Below are 23,136 nucleotides of genomic sequence, written 5' to 3'. Positions count from 1 at the left end.
TTATACGTCACATGTGCAACTGCACAGTGATTCCCTTTGCATTTTTACACATGGAGGTACTGCCATGTTTATCCGCCATTTCCCAAGTCCAGTTTGCAGCTCACCTTGAAGGTGCTGGAGACAATACCCTGGTTCACTCTCTTACCGGCCCTTGTCTCCAACGGCTCTCTCTCGGTACCAAGACTCTTGTTATCATGCACACATGGATGTCTGGGCACTGACGCAACTTACTTCCACTGAGTTGGCCCCCTTTATTAAAATACAGTATATAATGTCACTTAAGTTACACCCTGTTTAAAATGAAAACAAAAGTGCTGGATATACTCAGCAGTTCCAGCCGCATAGGTGGGAAGAGAAGCGGAGATCATGCTTCAGGTCGAAGGCCTTCTTCAGAACTCCAATGCCTAATCACAGACAAGATGGGAATGAGACACCAAAGAGAGTGAACAAGGCAAGTCAGGAAAGCTAGTTGGGGGGCGGAGTAGGTTAGACATTCCTGGAATAGAAGTTGTATTCAATTTAACCTGTAAGTGAAAAATGGTACATTGTTTCCTGGTCACCCATGTAAAAATGGAAACATAGAATCATTATTGACACATGAAGCTGAGTAAATGGTAGATAATTTCCTTGTGGAGGAATTATCAGGCCCATTTCCTTGCAGTTTCCCTGAAGACTTGTAAAATTATTTCCCCTTGAGGCCCATCCAATTCCCTTTTGAAAACCTTTACTGACTTGGTTTCCACCTACCCAAGAGTTCGAGACACAAGAAAATCAGATGGTGGTTTACCAAAAAAAAATCCATGTTCTCCGCATATGTTGCCTGACCCACCGGGTTACTCCACCGCTTTGTGTCTATTTATTTTACCCTGTCGGTAATTAGTTCTAGACTATGACCAGAATTGGATGTTGTACTTCAGTTGTATCCTAACCAGTATTTTATAAAGATTCAACATAACCTTTCTGCATTTGTCCATTCTGCCTCTATGAAGTCCAGAACTCTCCAGGGTCTACTTAAAGTTCTCTCAGCACATCCTGCCACTTTCAAAGAAAGATGGACCCAGTTCAGTTCAGTTAATTTTATTGTTACGTGTACCGAGGTACAGTGAAAAGCTTTTGTTGCGTGCTAACCAGTCAGTGGAAAGCCAATACAGGATTACAATCGAGTCGTCCACAGTGTTCAGATACACGATAAGGTCATAACATTTAGTGCACGAAAGCCAGTCAACAATGAAGTAGATAGTTCAGGACTGCGTTCCAGTTGCTTCTAGGTTTCTTCTGTTCCAGCACACTCTTTCTCCTTCAAGTCAAGGTGCCCCGGTGTTTTTACCCCTCCATTAATGTAAATATTGTGGTTCTAACCCACGGTAGCCTTTCATAATTTTAAACATACTAAAACAAAATTAAATATAACTGATTGATTGATACACCATGCACCAGACCATACAGTACATGCTCAATGCTATGGCTCGATCAGTGGCAAATGATCTTATTGTGACAGCATCCAACAAACTAATGACAGAGGGTGGCAGCCCAAATATTGAGAGAATATTAGCTGCAATTTCATGTGCATTTATATATTTCAGATAAGTCATGAACGTGGATAAATGCTGCATAAAACATTCAGATGGCTCTCAAAAGCGGCTAAGATTCCATTTGTAAGATTTTGCATAATCTCTTTAATTAGATTTTATAAAAGTACCATGTAAAACTCATGTGGAAAAAATATGCATCCCTATTCAATAAATGGAGTGTTTCCATTTAAGAATTTCATGTGATTTTCACAAAAGATTTATGCCGTGCAAACCGAAATTTAGTATTTTAGCATAAAACAAATGTGCTTGCTTATTTTGCAGAAAACATATAATCCCATTATTAATGGTTTATTTGAAATGCTCAGAGTAAACCATTATTTAACATATGCACATCTTTATGGTACTACTAAGCATATCCACACACATGTAAGCAATACATTTACCTGTCTATAATACAAAAATTAGTCAACCTTAACTTTTCTAATGCTATACATTTTTAAGAAAGTCTCATCCTCTCAAAGGGCCTCACAATGGGGCATTTAAATTTATTCCATGGTGCTTTTATTCAAACGCAGTGAAATCCTTCTCTTACACACAGTCCAGTACAATATTCCCAAACCTAAGCACATCCTTGATTAGGATGTGTACAGAAATGTGTACAGAAATAGTCTACTGAGCCCGCATGCAAGAGACGCCGTGTGTTGCCGCCATTTTCAAAGTACAGTCTATTTTTCAGAGCTGTGCCTGATCCAGGCAAGCCCCAGGCTGCTGCAGGCCTCTAGCCATTGACTTTCTTGGACGCAATGTCCCTCTCCTCGCCCGACCATCTTCGTGCCTCAGAGGCGCTACTCGCAGGAGTCCTTGAGGGCGCGATAGGCCAGACTCCTCTCCTACCGGCCTTGCTCCTCACCCGTCACGTCTGGCTTGGCAGCTTCCTCCTTGTAGGTGTTGTGGGTTTTTTTTGTGTTTTTTTTTAAAGCTTGCATCAATTTTATTTTGAATTACACGGGAAGACACTTTAATCAACATTTTACGCCAGAGGCAAGAACGCTACCCACAAAAAAAGCCAATTACAACAGTTTAACAATAGCCCCCCCTTAAATGACGAACCAAGTGCAGGGTAGATTTTTGTGTAGGAAGGAACTGTAGGAGCTAGTTTAAACCGAAGATAGACACTAAAAGCTGGGGTAAAACTCAGCGGTCCAGGCAGCATCACTGGAGAGAAGAAATGGGTGACTTTTCGGGTCGACTCTGAAGAAGGATCTCGATCCGAAACGTCACCCATATAACCATATAACAATTACAGCACGGAAACAGGCCATCTCGGCCCTACAAGTCCGTGCCGAACAACTTTTTTTCCCTTAGTCCCACCTGCCTGCACTCATACCATAACCCTCCATTCCCTTCTCATCCATATGCCTATCCAATTTATTTTTAAAATACCAATGAACCTGCCTCCATCACTTCCACTGGAAGCTCATTCCACACCGCTACCACTCTCTGAGTAAAGAAGTTCCCCCTCATATTACCCCTAAACTTCTGTCCCTTAATTCTGAAGTCATGTCCTCTTGTTTGAATCTTCCCTATTCTCAAAGGGAAAACCTTGTCCACATCAACTCTGTCTATCCCTCTCATCATTTTAAAGACCTCTATCAAGTCCCCCCTTAACCTTCTGTGCTCCAGAGAATAAAGACCTAACTTATTCAACCTATCTCTGTAACTTAGTTGTTGAAACCCAGGCAACATTCTAGTAAATCTCCTCTGTACTCTCTCTATTTTGTTGACATCCTTCCTATAATTGGGCGACCAAAATTGTACACCATACTCCAGATTTGGTCTCACCAATGCCTTGTACAATTTTAACATTACATCCCAGCTTCTATACTCAATGCTCTGATTTATAAAGGCTAGCATACCAAAAGTTTTCTTTACCACCCTATCTATATGAGATTCCACCTTCAAGGAACTATGCACGGTTATACCCAGATCCCTCTGTTCAACTGTATTCTTCAATTCCCTACCATTTACCATGTACGTCCTATTTTGATTTGTCCTGCCAAGGTGTAGCACCTCACATTTATCAGCATTAAACTCCATCTGCCATCTTTCAGCCCATTTTTCCAAATGGCCTAAATCACTCTGTAGACTTTGGAAATCCTCTTCATTATCCACAACACCCCCTATCTTGGTATCATCTGCATACTTACTAATCCAATTTACCACACCTTCATCCAGATCATTGATGTACATGACAAACAGCAAAGGACCCAACACAGATCCCTGAGGCACCCCACTAGTCACCTGCCTCCAACCCGATAAACAGCCATCCACCATTACCCTCTGGCTTCTCCCATTCAGCCACTGTTGAATCCATCTTGCTATTCCTGCATTTATACCCAACAGTTGAACCTTCTTAACCAACCTTCCATGAGGAACCTTGTCAAAGGCCTTACTAAAGTCCATATAGACAACATCCACTGCTTTGCCCTCGTCAATTTCCCTAGTAACCTCTTCAAAAAATTCAAGAAGATTAGTCAAACATGACCTTCCAGGCACAAATCCATGTTGACTGTTCCTAAACAGACCCTGTTTATCCAGATGCTTATATATATTATAGATGCTTATATATATTATAATTCCCCATTCCTTCTCTCCAGAGATGCTGCCTGTTCCGCTGAGTTACTCCAGCTTTTAGTGTCTATCTGCAGGGTAGATTCCTTCTGGATGTTGCAGTCTGACAGGGTGTGACCATCTTCCACCCAGGTCTTGTATTCAACTGCATGGGCAGCTCTCTCCCTGCAGGCCCCGGTCCACCGGGAAAGGATTGAAACAATGCAACATTACCGCAGAAAATGTAAGCTTGCTATCAACTGGAAACTAATTTGCAAAGAGTTTGACGAGGGTACTTTCTTCAATCTAATTGAATTTGGGAAAAATATTTTTTTGAAATGATGTTTAATTTTCCAATAATTGATGACTGACAAACTGAATAAAGTAATAAACTTAGATATTGATTTTCCTGGTGAAGTTGAAAACTCACTGATTGGTACAATTATTTAATACTTTGTTTGCAAAAGACAGACTGTATTCTACATCTTAAACACTTGGAAAACAAAAATCTAAAATGAAGTCTAATTCTGAGCCTCACACTTTTCTCATCTGTATTTTTCTGCAGCTTCTCAATTACCTCTCGCTAGCTGACCCAGGGAAGGCAGGATAAGGCTTTCAAAAAGAACCAGGGTTCTTTTACATTGTCCATTTTTAAGGCTGAGATTGGCAGATTCGTGATTAGTAAAGGTGTCAAGGGTAAGCACAAGAATGGAGTTGAGGGAAAGATAGATCAGCTTTGATTGAATGGCAGAGTGGACTCGTTGGGCCAAATGGCCTAATTCTGTTCCTATGACTTATGAACTGGCAACACAAATACTCAGAAAGAGCTGGGGAGATTAAGAGTGGCGTGAGTCTGGAGATAAAGAAGCAAGTCAGCAGCATCGAGGAAGACAGAGCAAAGATGATAATTGCAGGAAGATAAATTATTTTTATTTTTTATAATGAGCAATGCCACAGGAGATCATTGGCTGAGTTACACCATATAGTATGTGATTAAATGGTAAAATTGACTGTGCTGTAAACTAGAGAGCAACTTACTGATTGCTGGATAGAACTGACAGTTGTTGATGGTGACTATTCTGCTATCAGGTTTCACAGTTGGCTGAACAAGGGCACCGACAGTAAAATATATCATTTTTGCATCTCAGTTTGCCCAGGCCACGCTCGGACTCAGCAACAGGAATCGAGCACTGACTTGGGAGAAATATCATGTACTGTGATTAAAATAAACCAATGTACAAACTTATTTTCCAAAACCTTTGAGAATTATTTAGTTCAACAGCAAACCACCTTGCCGAAATATGTAATATCTGTTTTTGTACAATAAATGTTTACATACGTCTGTGTGTTAAATGTCAGCGCTAAAAAGACTGGCTCCAAATCAGGCTGTGGATTAAACATGACTTGCCATATCACTGACACAGGCAGTGGACAGTGTCCATTGTATAGGCGTGTTAAACATCTAAACATAGCCTAGATAGTTCAGCACTAATCTGAGACTTAGAAATCTAGGAATTCAAGTACGCAATACTGGTTTTGCAATACCTGTAGCAAAATATTTTTTTCTGAAGTGAAATGTGATAATCATTCACTTTGACAATCTACGTGAACATTACTGGGTACAAACCTTGCATTTGTGCCCCAAATTTCCCAGTCAGGAGTGTGTGGGCTGTCTTTTTCCAATCTAATGTCCTTTTAAGAACACTGCGAGGAACATAGAGCATGTCACTGGGGAAGCACCCAGGTGCTTTTGAGCTCCTGCAATTTCCCAGGTTATTCAGTTGTACATTGTGGGCTCCTGCCATCATTTTTCCAATCTAATGTCCCTTTTAAGACCCCTGCAAAGAAACAGAGCATGTCCAGCCCGGCTTGGAATTTACCCATCTGGACTTAGAACCAGAGCCCAATGCTCCCAAGGTTATTGCTGCTCCTTACATAATTGACCAACCCATCTTCTGCCATATTATTGTCCCTCTGTTATCAGCTCTTACCCAGTTATCTCCCCCCCACCCCCTTAACCCCCAGTCCCCCCCCCCCCCCATTATTGAAATGCCAATCTAGATCACACTACGCCCCACATCCCCAGTAACACACTGGTGGTCCTGATCTTTTCACCATCAGACTCAACAATACACTTGTTAGTCTTGCATTCCTCTCCACTTCCAGGATTTATGCTTCAATGCTGCATCTCAAACACCAGCCACAGCACAGGTCCAGCTGAACATGTCGCTGCCAATCCTTCTCTCTCATTGGAACCTGTGCTGAAAAAGTATATCTAATATTTTCCTCAATGGGCAAATGATTGAAATGTCCTTTGACACCATTTGCTTTGACCATCTCCCCTAAGGTGCATTAGAATTTCCAGGGAGCATTGTTTTAACATGACATATCTAATAGGGCAAATGCTTTCTGTTCTATTCAGTCAATTTTGAAATTGGGCCTTTACTGCAGATGTATTTGTAAGCACAATTATACACAAGTGTGCTACTTAAAACAGCATTACAATAATATGATCAAAATGTCAATGACTCAAGGAACATATCAGTGTCAAAACTAGATTAACTTCACGTCGGTGTAAGTTTTATCTTATGAAAATAAAACAGAGTGTACTTGGGAATTCTATGATTGTGAATGGGATTGCATTAAATGTGGTTTAAAAAGTTCAATGTTCTACATTCACGTCTTAAATTTTATTATAAAAATGATTTTGTGCACCATTTCAATGGAGCTTTTCAAATAATAATAAAAATGATCCAAGATGAGATTAAAGAATCATACGTGGAGCAGCCCAGGTACAGCGGGGACAGCAGCAACCAAAATCTAATCAAACAGTGGCATGAAACACTTGAAATGTTACATAATAAACTTAAGCAGTAAATTATGTATCTTACTTTTAAGCTTGCATTCAGCAATTGAGCTTGAAGACTAAAGTGCTGAACCTTGCAACATTAATGGCTCTGAATGCAACGTTTCAGTGTCGATGTGCACATACACTTACGTAATAATGAAACACATACTTCAGCCTTCAGCTCAGACCTAGCACCCATTATGAATGTACATGCTTGCAATATGCTGGTGTAATTGCTCTTTCATGCCTGCAGTACCTCAAATTATGAAACTAGTATTTTTTTTTAAATGAGATTTGCCCAAAAGCCAAATAAATACTTTCAAAGGAATGTGGGACAATCCAGTTGAAATTTTTAAGATTAGCATTGGGTGTGCAATTATAAATGCATTGTTGTGTTGAATTCTTTATTCTTCGGTGAATGCCAGGTTTGAAACTACCTCTGCCTCAGTATTTAAAGGTTTGATGTGACCAACGCAACACTTCAAAACTCAAGGCGCACATGATATAAATTGTCATCCTTTTACTGAGTTTACGCAAAAGCTGAGCTTAGTTTTAAGACAAAAAATAGTTCCGAAAATGTCAGATAGTACAATATTTTAAATGCAAACTCATAACAATAGAACGGCTCATTAGGAATAATCCCCTCCCTCCCCCACAGCCAATACTAAAAAAACATACAAAAATAGAAATTCAGTGAAATTCTTTGCCATTAATCTTGAAAATCAACAATAAACCACTGACTCTCCACATTCTTGGGCTTATGACTGATGTACAGATGTTGTGCTATTCCCTCTCTCCAATAGCAGGATCAATACAACTGCACGATATTCATGCGCATGGTAGATTTCTTCTGCTATTAGTTTTCATCTTCCAGTCACTATGTGTCAGGCTTCAAATTACCTCATAAAGTTTATTTAGTATTCCATGAATACATAACCAGTTGGCACAACGGTTTTTCATCATGTGTTTGAGATGGGAGTTCAAAAATCGATTACACTGCCGCTACTTTTCACAAACGTTGCTCAATAGGTTGTAGAGTGTGCCATTCATGCATTATGATTTATGACCAGACTGCAAACAGTCACTGATATCCATCAGAGTTTGTGCAGGCTGTGCTGTTTGCAGTTAAGAGTTTCTCAAAATACAGCCAAAGAACATTTCAGATTTAAAAAAAAAGATGGCCATTTGACTTCTTCCAATTTGCTGATGGGACCCAAGGTGTTTTAAAAAAAAACTTGAACGTTGGTGCTTTTCTTTGTTGACACCGCCCGTTGCATTTTTGATGGTTGTGCATCTTACACAGCACAAATTAAGCCATTTCTTGGGACACCTCTGAAAAAGAGAAACAAAACTGGAAATATAACTGAGGTTAAAATACAAAAAAAACAAATGTCATGACTTTCACTGTGTTATTTAGTTTTATCAGTAAATAGAGTACAGCATCTAAGGTTGCTGATTCTTTTCTTTAATGGACAATATGAACATACAGTTTAACCCACAAATAAATTTGCATCTAAATATGATAAAATAATGTTTCTTCAGACTTTGCCTCCCCATCTCAATTTTCCTCAGCTAAAATATGCTTCAAATTTAGAGATAAATCAGCAGATGTAAAAAAGACTGGAGATGGACCAAATGCAATAATTTAACAGCTTTTACTATTACAAGTGTGCTATATTATGTACTATGAGAGCTTTTTAGCTTTCTACTGCCTTGCTGTTGTATTTATTAAAGTATACATTATAAAATGATGACTGGTGTACAGATTTCTGTAAATATTTTAGCCATGTACTGAAATAATGCCCTGAGGTTACAAGGGAAACTAATAGCCTGGCTTAATTCAGACAACCCTGAGGACATAATTGCAAACTGAAGGTACCTTTTGCAGCTGATTTAATACTGTAGTTCAGAGGCCAGAAAATTACAGTTCATTATTTCATTGTTCCCCATGACTCCAGACACTGTGAGTAACCAGAGCACTTTTTCAGAACAGTTTACTATTGCTTAATTCTTTAATTACTCGATCATTCTGTAAAACTTCAAATAAATGCATTTAATCTATGTTATTGAATGTTGATACTGAATGTTGGTATCGTCCAAGATTTGACTAAAAGGAGTGATCAGATTGTCCGGAAGCCATCCATCGCCTGATCTTGCTGGCTGCAGTACATGCCTGTCTTTACTTTCTCCATTTTTAGAGGACTGAGTGACCATGCTTCTGCATCCAGCAAATAACCACTGGGCTAAAGCAGCCTTTGAGCAGCCAGCAGATCACAGGTATGTTCCCCTGAACAACCCTCATCGGCCAGTCAAAAACTGTAAAAGCCTCCATAAATGTTTTAAATGCTTGTCTGATAAAGACTTTTTTTTTAAAGTATTACAACTGAGTTGTCATTTTAAAAAATAAAGGCATATTAAAAAAGCAATAAAAATTAATTAAGTAAATAATTTGCTTTTTCCCCACAGTTGGTGACACCATGAGATTATCATTCTGATGTCAACTCTTCCTGGTATAAGGTTAAGGACTGGATATGCAATGCATCCAGAGTCTCTTTTAAACATCTTGCCTGTCTGCCACTAGGTTCAATGGTGAGCCTCAATGTGCAGTGGATAATCAAATCCATCAAAAATATGTTTGTCACAATTATTTTGCAAAAGCCTTTTACATTGATAGAAAGAGAAATGTAAATCACAATATATGCAGATTAAGGATAAAGTTTCCAGAGGTGCAAAGTACTGATAGTCTGTGGTTCCCTTTGGCACACCAAAGACCTATCTATTCTACATATAACTACTGGGTAGATGTAAAATATTGTCAAGTTGACAAATAATTAAAATTACACTTTAAATAGTAATATTTATTATTACCCAGTCCATGCAGTTCAGAGCGAAACCTTGATTCAGAACAGTGGAAGAGTTAAAGTTAAACATTTCACCTGGAATTGTACAATTGTAAATTACAGGCTGTGACAGTTCTTTTTCCAATGATGATAGTGCCTTGAGGTGAAATGCTTCACCCAAGTAAATGGTTTAAAAAGATGCACTAGTTAGTTGATAATAAATCTAAATCCATTAATAATGGTCAATAGGTCGTGTCAATTGCCATTCTGCCATTACCAATGATTAACAAGATGTACAACATGAGAAATAGTTTAATCAGCTGATCGCAGATATGATCTTGGACAACACAATGGTGGGGGGAAGGTGGATACACAATTCACAAGCCCATCTTTGAACATAAGATTTACTTCACTTAAAAATATATTTTTATTAACATAATGCAAGTTTACAACTCACTTTATCAGGAGCTTTTTAGCGTAATAATGCTTTCACTCCAGTACAACCTCCTTACCATGACCATGTTATTTTCTGTTTCATTTCACATTTCATTTTTAAATAAATAAGTTACCCTTTCTAAAGAAACATCTGTTTTTTCTGCAAACTGAATTGATTTTTTTTATCTGCCTGTCCGCCCGCCTGCCCAACCCCATTTATCTGATCGTGGTGCCACTCCAGACACTTTTTCACCAGCTTCATCTTCTTCTACTCTGTATTAGCCATTGTCCTTGACAGTTCTGTATCTTGGATATCTTCTCAACACCACAATGTGAGCAGAGAGCAAAGAGGCAGTGGAGTACACAAACATGCTTTTGACAGTAATGGGGCTTACCTGTCACGCTATTAAAGACGTACTTTCAACAATACAATCTCTAAGTAAAGAAACAAACTTAGAATGAAGAGGTAGATTTCAATTGGAACTGCAACAAACAAATATACTGGGTACAGACAGGATTTATAACGGAATGGTTATTATTCAGGGATATACTATTTGTCCGGCAGGCCTATAATGTGCCTGTGAGAGCTTTATATTATTAGCACTGACACTGTTTGATAGTTTATTTTTCCGTAAATTATTCCTTTCCATTGTGTATTTAATGTTTCATCTACTTTATCTATGCCCATGCATACAAGATCTCACACATAAACCAATCGTGAACAGCTTTATACAACTTGTGAAAGGTGCAGATAGGAATAAATGTGAGAAAACAACTTAAACAGAAAAGTAGTAGATTTAGAATTTAAACCTTTAAACAGTATGCAAGCATACTGCAATCCAATATGTTATTGCCTTAAGGAATAAAATAAGAAAATCTGTTTTTTTTAAGATTCAATTTGTTCTGCAATATTAGCAGAGTGGAAAAGAGAGTTTGAATGAGGCTTTTAATAGACATTATTCAGATTGACCAATTATATAGGGCTTTAAAGACACTGATACAGAGAGAATGAGATAAATTTGCATCTAGTAAATTGGTTTCTGACAGGACTGCAACAACCTTTCAAGTTGGTGATGCATGGAAATTAGAAAAATTTAGCAGGCAACCAGCTCCACCACAAAGTTTTACGTTTATTTCGCAAATGATTCTTCCATTCCAGCTTGTAATGTTTCACAAAATTGCAGGTATTTGTAAATCTCTTGTTCTAAAACCTCTTTAGAGAAAAGGTGAACAGTGCTTGAAATCAAATACAAGGATAGAAACAGTAAAATTCACGACAGTGTGTTCCAATTGTTCATATACAGTGCCCTTCATAAAGTTTGGGACCCATCATTTATTTATTTGCCTCTGCACTCCACAGTTTGAGATTTGTAATAGAAAAAAATTACATGTGGTTAAAGTGCACAGTCAGATTTTATTAAAGGGTATTTTTATACATTTTGGTTTCACCATGTCAAAATTACAGCTGTGTTTATACATAATCCCCCCATTTCAGGGCACCATAATGTTTGGGACACAGGCATTTGTAATCGCTCAGGTGTGTTTAAATGCCTCCTTAATGTAGGTATAAGAGAGCTCCCAGCATCTAGTCTTTCCTCCAGTCTTTCCATCATCTTTGGAAACTTTTATTGCTGTTTATCAACATGGGGACCAAAGTTGTGCCAATGAAAGTCAAATAAGCCATTATGAGACTGAGAAAGAAGAATAACACTGTTAGAGACATCAGCCAAACCTTAGGCTTACCAAAATCAACTGTTTGGAACATCATTAAGAAGAAAGAGAGCATTGGTGAGCTTACTTATCGCAAAGGGGCTGGCTGGCCAAGGAAGATCTCCACAGCTGATGACCGAAGAATTCTCTCTATAATAAAGGAAAATCCCCAAACACCTGCCCGACAGATCAGAAACACTCTTCAGGAGTCAGGTGCGGATTTGTCAATGACCACAGTATGCAGAAGACTTCATGAACAGAAATACAGAGGCTACACTTCAAGATGCAAACCACTGGCAAAAATAGGATGGCCAGGTTACAGTCTGTCAAGAAGTACTTCAAAGAGCAACCACAGTTCTGGAAAAAGGTCTTGTGGACAGATGAGACGAAGATTAACTTATATCAGTATGATGGCAAGAGCAAAGTATGGAGGAGAGAATGAACTGCCCAAGATCCAAAGTATACCACCTCATCTGTGAAACACAGTGGTGGGGGTGTTATGGCCTGGGCATGTATGGCTGCTGAAGGTACTGGCTCACTTATCTTCATTGATTATACAACTGCTGATGGTAGTAGCATAATGAATTCTGAAGTGTACATGGACACATCCTATCTGCTCAAGTTCAAACAAATGCCTGAAAACTCATTGGCCGGCAGTTCATTCTAGAGCAAAATAATGATCCCAAACATACTGCAAAGGCAACAAAGGAATTTTTCAAAGCTAAAAAATGGTCAATTCATGAGTGGCCAAGTCAATCACCCGATCTGAACCCAATTGAGCATGCCTTTTATGTGCTGAAGAGAAAACTAAAGGGGACTAGCCCCCAAATCAAGCATAAGCTAAAGATGGCTGCAATATATGCCTGGCAGAGCATCACCAGGGAAGACACCTAACAACGGGTGATGTCCATGAATCGCAGACTTCACTCAGTCATTGCATGCAAAGGTTATGCAACAAAATATTAAACATGACTACTTTCATTTACATGACATTGTTGTGTCCCAAACATTATGGTGCCCTGAAATGATGTCACAATGCTCAAAGGCATTGTTGCCATAGAGGGAGTACAGAGAAGGTTCACCAGACTGATTCCTGGGATGTCAGGACTTTCATATGAAGAAAGACTGGATAGACTCGGCTTGTACTCGCTAGATTTTAGAAGATTGAGGGGGGATCTTATAGAAACTTACAAAATTCTTAAGGGGTTGGACAGGCTAGATGCAGGAAGATTGTTCGAGATGTTGGGGAAGTCCAGGACAAGGGGTCACAGTTTAAGGATAAGGGGGTAAATCTTTTAGGACCGAGATGAGAAAAACATTTTTCACACAGAGAGTGGTGAATCTCTGGAATTCACTGGCACAGAAGGTAGTTCATTGGCTATATTTAAGAGGGAGTTAGATGTGGCCCTTGTGACGAAAGGGATCAGGGGGTATGGAGAGAAGGCAGGTACAGGATACCGAGTTGGATGATCAGCCATGATCATATTGAATGGTGGTGCAGGCTCAAAGGGCCGAATGGCCTACTCCTGCACTTTATTTCTATGTTTCCCTCTCCCACCCCTCCCCCCTTCCCTCTCTACCCCACCCCCCTTCCCTCTCTCTCCCCCCGCCCCCTTCCCCCTACCCCTGTCCCTCTCCACCACTCCCCCCTCCCCCCCCCCCCCCACTCTTCCACTTCTCGCCCCTTACCCCACCCCCTCTCCCTCCCCCACCCCCTTTTTTCCCCTCCCTCCCCTCCCTCCCACCCCTTCCTCCTACCCCCTGTTCCTCTTCCACCACTTCCCTGTCCCTCTTCCACCACTCCCGCTACCCCCTACCCCTACCCCTCCCCCCTCCCCACTCTTCCTCTTCTCTCTCCTTCTCTCCTCCCCCTCTCCCATCCCTCTCCCATCCCTCTCCCCCCCCCTTCCCTCTCTACCCCACCCCCTTCCCTCTCTCCCCCCTTCCCCCTATCCCTCTGTCCCTCTTCCATCACTCCCCCTACCCCTCTCCTCCCTCCCCACTCCCACTTCTCTCTCCCCTTCCCCCTCCACTTTCCCTCCCCACTCTTTCCCCCTCTCCCCCCCCCACCCTCTCCCCCCCTCCCTCCCTCTTCCCCCCCTCCCCCATATCTCTCTCCCCATCCCCCCTCTCTGACCCCCTACCTCGCTCTCCTTTCTCTCCCAAATCTGTCCATTTTTCCTCCTCCTCCTCCCCCCCCCCCCCACCTGTGTGTTTGGGGGGGGGTGGTTAAGCCTCAGCCCCCCCCCCCCCCCAGCCCCCCCCCCCCCCCCCCCCCCCGCAAACGCCGTTGGGGAAACAGACCCAACGGGTCTGCACTTGGTCTAGTTTAATATAAATGTTGAAGCAGGAGGCAAGCAGTTCCTTCAGAAATTAGTGCCTTTAATTTAAAACCAAAGTTTAAAGACACCTACTTAGATAGATGAAAATTAATTGTTTCGGTCATCTAAGGTGGTAATTAAAAAGGCATATAACATATATGTTTTAGACTTTCAATTTTAGAGAGACGGTGCAGAAACAGGCCCTTTTGCCCAATCGCGTCTGCACCGATCAGCGATCACCCCGTACATCAACACTATCCTACACACCTGGGCTAATTTAACAATTTTTACAGCCAATTAACCTAAAAACCTGGATGTATTTGGAATGTGGGAGTAAACCAGAGCACCCGGAGAAAACCCACGCGGTCATGGGGAGAACGTACAAACTCTGTACAGACAGCACCCGTGGTCAGAATCAAACTCAGGTCCCTCTACCACTGAACATATGGCATAAAGCGTATGAGCAAGAGAATTAGAAAAAGTTAGAAGTCACAGCAATGATTAATAAAACAAAATGAAGATAAATCATGAGAATACAGTAGCCAGAAAAAATAAAATATGTTCATAAAAGTTTCTACAGATGTGTAAAATGATAAGCAAAAGCCACAATGGGCTCCATAGGGGTGAGAGCAAGTACAATTGTGAATGGGAGCAATGAGAAGGTGGAGACATTTAATATTACCAATGAGAAATGAGTTTTGTGGTTGTGAGGATCATTGGAAAGGCCTACATTTATTGCTTACACCTAACTGCCATTGAGAAGGATGTGCTGAGCCACCTGCAATTATAATATGGCTGAATAATTTGTGAGGCCTTTTCAGTGGATAGTTAAGACACAACCACAATGCCACACAACTGGAGTCACATCTAGGTTTTTACAATTCAAAATAATACTGTTAGAGATGTACAGCATGGAAACACATGGGACTGTTAAGATACCTCAAAGAAAGATCGGCAACTGGTTAAATGGATAACCATTCATTTGGATGTACATGAATCAGTGTAGGCCCCTCTACTCTCTCCAATTTAATAGATAACTGATTAAATGATGAAAATATAAGTTGCGCATTGGTAGGAAAATTCATGAAGCAGAAACTCGTAAATGTTTGTGAGAAGACAGAACTGGAAGCATGGCTTAGAAGCAAGAAATAAACATGCAGTTACAGCAAGCAATCATGATAGAAAATAAGGTACACAAAAATGCTGGAGAAACTCAGCGGGTGCAGCAGCATCTATGGAGCGAAGGAAATAGGCGACGTTTCGGGCCAAAACCCTTCTTCAGACTGATGGGAGGGGGGGGGGGGAGAAGGAAGGAAAAAGGGAGGAGGAGGAGCCCGAGGGCGGGGGGATGGGAGGAGACAGCTCGAGGGTTAAGGAAGGGGAGGAGACAGCAAGGGCTAGCAAAACTGGGAGAATTCAACGTTAATGCCATCTGGACGCAAGCAACCCAGGCGGAAAATGAGGTGCTGTTCCTCCAATTTCCGGTGTTGCTCACTCTGTCCAGGCGGAATATGAGGTGCTGATAGAATATAACGGTAGATAGATATAATGATAGAAAATAATATGTTGTACCTTTACTGCAAACAGGGTGGATTTCAAAAATAAGTAAGTCTTGCCAATATTGAGGAAAGATACATTGGCCTTGGAATGAGTGCAGCACAGATTTATAAGATTGCTGTGGTGAGGGGATTAATCTCTGCAGAGTAACCAAGACCTGTGGTCACTGGAATGTGGAAGAATGAGATATAATCTAATTAAATTGTACAAGATTCTGAGCAGGATTGACATGGTAGATACTAAGAAGCTGTCCGGAATGAGAGCGCATTGACTTCCGACAAGGTATCTTGGACTGGAAGAGTGATTTCTTTACATAAATGTTGGGAATTCACCTCGTATAATATTACAATTGATATATTTGTGAACAGTAAGGTAATAAAGGGACAGTGATTGAGCGAGAAAGTGAATGTGAGGTGCAGGTCAAATCAAGATGGTACTGATAATTGGAGCAAGCTTGGAGGATTGCAGGCCTACTTCTGCCATATTCATGCTCCTATATTCTTATTCAGACTAACTTTATAATGAAAATGTGGGGAAACTTTGTTAATCATAGCAAGTCAACAATTCTGTGTAATATAGTATTCCTTGCTTTATAGCTTTTCTTCATGAACTACTCCATCAAAACATATAGAACATGCCTGATTTTTAAACTGTTACTCATTTACAAAGACAAAATGATAATTAATTTGCCTTTCAATAAAACAACCAGTTGGAAAGAGGAGTAATTATCAAATTTTCTTTGGACAATTGATGGCGACAATACAGTTCAACATTGATTGGCATGATTTAAGATTTCTAGTTTAGAACAAGTTCAAAGATAATTACTGCTCCACACATACATTTTGGTTTTGCTTGGAACCGCTACTCATTATATTTTTGGATAACTTTCGTAAAAGACAAGTATTTATTTTCACCAATATGAAGCTCATAAGCTACAATCAAAACTGTCAGCCTTTTACATTTCAGAGTCATGGAACTGATCAGCATAGAACCAGGCCCTTCATCCCAACTTGTCCATACTAACCAAGTTACTTAATTGTGCCAGACCTACTTGATTATACCTGGCCCAGATCCCTCCAAACTCTCCTATCGATTTACATGACTAAGAGTCTTTTAAATATTGTAATTATACCCGCCTCAACCGCTTCCTTTGGCGTATAGTGTAAAGTACTTCTTTATAAAGAATATCCTTTCTTAAAAACTTATACTAAACAAAAATCCTGAAATTATATATTTTAATTTTTTTTAGTATTTTAATATTGTGTTTCTTAATTATTGCTAAATTCTGCAAGAACAACCTATAAAGTTGAGAGCGCATCTCTTGAATAACTGATAACATATTATAATCAAATAACATATAAAATGCATAAAAAGGGGGAGGTTATTTGCTAGAAAATTTCACTGGCTTTAAAGTTATTTGCTAGATAATTTCTACCTTGATCTAGAAATTAAGTAGCTATAAACAATCCTACCAATATTGTCTATAAAAAGCCTCTGATTGCAGAACTTCGAGCTACCTCTTCAGACAAAAAATGTTACAGGACATGTCTTCAATGCACAAATTAGCATAGTAATTTAACATTGAAACTGCATTAGATTCTTGACTCCTCACAAGCAATGCCATCGTGATCAGCCATTATTCATAAAAATATGCAGAAGCTAAATCGAGGAAGAGTTTAAAACAATGTGTTGGGGGAAGGACACAAGCAGCATGAAAAAGACAACAAGCTGCACAAAGGATTGAAAGGAGTGAATAGTATTAAAAAAATCCGGGGTCAGAAAGCTGTGTGGCAGACGAAGGTGGCAGTTAACATCCAAATATAGTTGATCGGTTGCAGGTACAGCAGCAAAATGGGATTAGGATTGTGTGCAATAATAGACATGGATCAAGCAAGAAGAGGAGAATGTGCACTGCATATTCTTGGCCATAATACATTGAGGAAGGGTAGAGAAAAAAACATGGAGGTGGCAAATGACAAAATAGCAAAGATACAAACAGAGCAACAGAAAGATGTTGAAAAATAAGTCTATTTCATTGAAATTAAGACATAAAGGAGTGAACATACTGCTGATATGTTAACATATATATATACTTGGCATCTTGCTTAGCGTGGACACTGTGGGCCATAAGGCATGTTCCTTTGCTGTACTGTTCTATGTCCTATGCTATATGCCAGTCAATCAAAGAATTGAAAGGAGATGCAGGTAGCATAACAGTACAAGGAATGGCTACAGAAATTAAGTGGTTCTTCTTAGCAGAGAGAGGTTAAGGCATCTGATGGAAGGGTTCAAAAACTTGAAGGGCTCTGCAGGCAAATTAAGAAAAAAATGCCCTACGAAGATGAAAGGTTGGTAAAAGGGAGGTGGATTTAAGGTAATTGGTTGAAGAGCCAGAGAACTGGAGATATTTTTGCAAGTAAGATATCAGGATCTGGAAATCACTGCAGGAAAGTAAATAATAACTTTCAGGAAGATTTTAGTTGAAATCTCAAAACGGGAAAAAAGTGCAGGAATATGGAGGAATAGTCTGGGGGATTGTTGGAGTGTTCACTCAAAGAGCTGACCAAAGATCAATGGACCAAATGGCCCCACTGTAATGCATCAATTTATGATTTCCTAGAATGCTTTCATGATAACAAAACCAGCTTAATTTTGAAATCATGAACTCTTTTAGATAATGACTATTTAAGCCCATGACTTTTGTACTGTCCTTACCGTTGAGAAACAGCCTCTGGTATTATTCCCAAAGTTTCGTTTTTATTATTCAGGTACTATTATATAATGCTTATCTTGGAAGTTCATAATTCTGATTAAATTTATGCTTGGTGAAATAGTGTCAACATATTCTAAATGGATTACATTTAATTGAGTAAATTATATATTAAAGATGGGGGGAAAAAAAATCATAAGGGAATATTGTATGAAGTTTTATTTTAAACACTATAGGAATATAACTTATTTTGTGCATTGCTATTCATTATTTGTTAAACAAACAGTGGGACACAAGTGGCATGTGTAACAGATGCACTATAGAAGTTGGCAATATGATTGTTTGGATGAAATATCATTGATATTCTGTCCCTTCCTATTCAATATTGTAACAGGACTTCTCAGAAATAGGCTGTATAGTGCTCTGTGCTATTCAGAGGTCAAGGATGCCTTTACGCAAGCACAAGAATTCCCTACCCCCACCCCCAACGCCCTGCAGGTAATATTTTGGCAACATGCATTTTCTAGCTATATGTTTTATTTGTCTCTGGTACAAAGTAGCTCTGCAATTTAAATTCATTGGATTTTCCAATCAGCCTAGCTCGCTCCACCAGAAACAATAAAACAGTCTCCGCCGTTCTTCTGCTGACTAGCCATGCAGCAAAGCAGCTCCCAGCTACACACATCAGTGGGCCTCTTGGAGACCAAAGCTATTCCTGTAGTGTATGTACGCTCACTGCCTACCAAATGATTAATAAATCTGAAGGGGAGACAGAAAGCAAATATATTTGCCTCTGTATTGTTAACTCATCCTATGTTTTATTGACAAAAAGTAAAGGCAACCATCAACCTGAAATATGTTGACTATAATTTCAGATTTTTATAGGCATACTGTTTCTGTGCTTCAAAGTCCATTAATAATGTGCAGTGCAAAAGCAAGATAAATCCATTTGAAAACTATGAACAGCACCATTAAATTCCACCTTTATTCTAATTTTTAAACAAAGCTGAAGGTAGCTGCACAACATTGCAATTTCTTTTTGCTTTCAGTGATAGAATTACTCTATTAATAAACTTCATTTTTGTAGCTGAATCCCCCTATCTTACAACATGGTTTTTATAGTTAGGGTGTATTAACAGGATTTTCTATAGCTATTTTAAATGTCAGAACCACACAACATCAAAACTCAAGGCATGTACAAAAATAACACACTTTAAAGGAATCTAGAGGTGGGACTTACTTTATGATCCAGTTAAATTTAGAGTTGGAATAAATAGCCAGTGATAGAGATTCCAAGGAAAATTACAGAAAAACATGTCATACTGAGTTACCTGTCATCAAATCTTTTCTTCCCATCAATAATTGATGTAGTTTTCGTACAGGCAATACTGCTACACATTGGGATACACGAGCACAATAAAATGTCTGCACATAAATATACATATGTACACATGACCTCCCCCCCCCAAAGACACACACACACGGAGGCGCTGCAAGTCGACTGCCTCGCCTGCAGCGGGTTCGTTGTATAGACTTTTTTGTTGTATGTCCAAAAGTATGTTTTAGTGTTTCTCTGTATGTCTTGTGTGGGAAACCGTTTTGAGGCACCTGCATCAATGGAGGTGCGACTTTCTTCCTTCTTCGCCCCCTTCCTCACTGCCTTACAGCTGGTTTGGTGCGGCCTTTCCTGGAGTCTTGCCCAGAGCTTCAGTGTTGGCACAGCGGGGACTTTAACATCGTGGACCACCTTGCCGGGGGTCGCCGGAGAAGCGCTCCGACCACTGGCCTGCGGCCTACAACATCGTGGAGCCTCGGTCTGTAGTGCTTCTGGTGCCAGGCGTGGAGTGGACCTTCCATTGTGGAACGGGAAATCCCTCGCCGGGGGTTGCCAGAGAAGAGCTAAGACCGTCGGCCTGCGGCCTACAACATCTGGAAGCCACGGTCTCTGGTAAGGAGGTGGCCGACTGGGTGTGCTCGACCTGTCCCGATGTCAGTGTTCTGACCATCCCGACCAGAGGGTTTGAACATCGGGCCGTCCATAGTGGCGATTACGGAGGGTCAGGGCCACAACCACGGGTGAACAAGGGAGGAGGAGGAGGAGGACTGTCTGAACTGTATTGCCTTCCACCACAGTGCAGAATGCTGTGGTGGATGTCTGTGTTGAATTATGTTGTGTATTGTGTCCTATTTTTAAATTGTAACGCTGCATGGGAAATTACATTTCACTTCACCTTATGGTGCATGTGACAAATAAATTTGAACTTGAATACAACACACACACACATAATGAAAACTCTTAATGATGGCAAACTAGGCAAAGTGTAAGGGCAAACATAGGAGACTATGAGATTAGGAGGGGAATGGGTAAATAAGTGTCAGAAGAACTGACTTCGAAAATATTTTAAGGTCACGCATTTTGGAAGTAAAAATAAAGAATGGAAATACGCTTTAAATGGTTTTGCATATAAAACAGCAGTTATGCAGACAGACATAAATCCTAAGAGGTGGTGGCCAGATTGAAAGAGCTTTTACTAATGTAAATTGGATCTCTTCACATTGGTATCAAGAGATGTTGAATACAGGTTATTTTGTACCATGGCAAGTTGTAAAATTGAACTCAATAAGTCTATTAATGAATTACCTGACACGTGAAAACAACTCTGATGCCTTGTTATAAAAAACATGTTCAAAATAGGAAATAAGGTATCATTACCATTGTCTTATGCCTTGACTTTACACCTTAATATTTTCAAGGCAAAATAGGGAGGGTAATAATACCAGCTTGGCAATATTTTCTACAATGCGTATTTTCCACAATGCAATATTTTCCACATTGATTTCAGCAATGTGCTCAGTAACTATGGTCTAGAGCAAGGGTTCACAACCTGGGGTAAATTTACCTCCAAGGGGTGAATTTTGCCTTCCCAGGGGGTTCTGGTACCTGTACATCATTAGTTTTTCTGGTCATACCTGTACATCATTAGTTTTTCATAAATAAGTGAAATAACATTGTTATGTGCTATTAAAGTTACCAGGGGTAAACGAGACGAAAAAGGTTGGGAAACCTTGGTCTAGAGAATGAAAATACAGAACAGTGGAATAACAATCTTTAAGAGTTACTGCGAGATGATTTTGCAAGCAACAAATAGCAAATGGGTCCAAGTATATCCCAAAGAAATGTATAAGAGAACAAATTGAAAATCTCTATCAGAACATTCTCTAATACTTTGTAGGACTGAAATAAAAAAGGGAACTACAAGGTTCACAAAAAATAAACTGACCTTGGGGTAGGTGCAGCACAGGATCATCAGAATGATGCAAGGATAGGGAGCAATATTATTGAATTATGACAGCGGGTCTCAAAAATTTCTTGTACTCCCTCACATGCAAGATTGAGTCAGGCTGTTTAAAATACTGGATCAGATTATTTAGGTAATTTCAGCACTTTTATGTGTAAGTACCAGCAATGTTTAGGGTTTTCACGTGAATATAGAAGGATGCTCTCAGTTGGTTTCTTCTGAGGAAGTATAATTGGAATATATTCAGTTTCCAGTTCGAAGTTCATAGGTTGTGACAACACTACACAGTACTAACCTCGGCAACTGTGAACCTCGATGAACTAAGGACTTGGGTTTTTGCACTATTATCATGCTTATTACTTTATTGGATTAAAAACATTTTTTATTTCTAATCTGTGTGTATCACATTTTTTGGCCTGTAAAGGTGCTGCGAGTAAGAATTGTATTGTTCTGTTGTTGGTACATGACAATTAAACACTCAGCTCTTGAATTCCCAACATTAATGGAGAGGAATCTGCATTAGCACCCAACGGCAGGTTGCATCCAGATAAAGGACTGCTCTCTATTAATCTTAAAGGAGGGGGAGGACTGCAAGGAATTATGGCAGGCAATTGCAAATATAGATTTTTTTTTAAGTTCATTTATTTTTAGTAATTTTATGCTTTGTGTGGTGTAATGTGTTTTAATCATTTTTATTGTTATTAAATGTTTGGACAATTTCATCTGCAGGCCAAGACTTGGCACAAAGCATGGATAAGCCATCTGTCAAAGTTTGCTTCAGCATTTCCTACTCTCTATACCCAACCCTTATGTGAACCCAGTAAAAACAGACAAAGTGCTGGAGTTTCTCAGCAGGTCAGTCAGCATCGCTGGAGAACTTGGATAGAGGATGTTTTGGGTTGGGACCTCTTCAGACTGATTGTACTGGGGGCGGGGGGGAAGTTGGAAGAGAGGTGGGGCCGGGCCAAAACATGGCAAATGACAGGTGGATACAGGTGAAGGAGAGGGGGGAATTATTTGACGTGGGTGGACAAAGGACTGAGATGGAACAAAAACAAAAAGCTGTGAGATAAAAAGATAAGGAGGGAAGATGTCCAAAAATGAGGTCAGAGGTAAGGATATAGATGGAAGGGGACGGGAGAAGGGGAAAGGGTTGTTGTTGATTAGTCACCTAAAATTAGCGAATTCAATGTTTATACCATTGGGTCGAATATGAGATGGGATCCCATTATGTTGCAGCCAACCCTGTCAACACACTTGTAGTAAGCTGGCTC

At 39.9% G+C, this 23,136-nt stretch overlaps 1 protein-coding gene across 1 annotated transcript in view; it reads right to left on the bottom strand.

The window, feature by feature from the left end:
- Positions 1-7,381: 7,381 nt before the first annotated feature.
- rbm19 (RNA binding motif protein 19) overlaps positions 7,382-23,136 on the bottom strand; it is a 216,902-nt gene continuing 201,147 nt past the window's right edge. The window contains 1 exon segment of the mRNA XM_055655605.1: positions 7,382-8,322. The gene's annotated coding sequence lies outside the window, so the exon portion shown is untranslated.

The sequence above is a fragment of the Leucoraja erinacea genome, chromosome 25 (assembly GCF_028641065.1).
Source record: "Leucoraja erinacea ecotype New England chromosome 25, Leri_hhj_1, whole genome shotgun sequence".
Classification (NCBI taxonomy): Eukaryota; Metazoa; Chordata; class Chondrichthyes; order Rajiformes; family Rajidae; genus Leucoraja; species Leucoraja erinaceus.
This window is presented reverse-complemented; position numbering and strand designations above follow the sequence as displayed.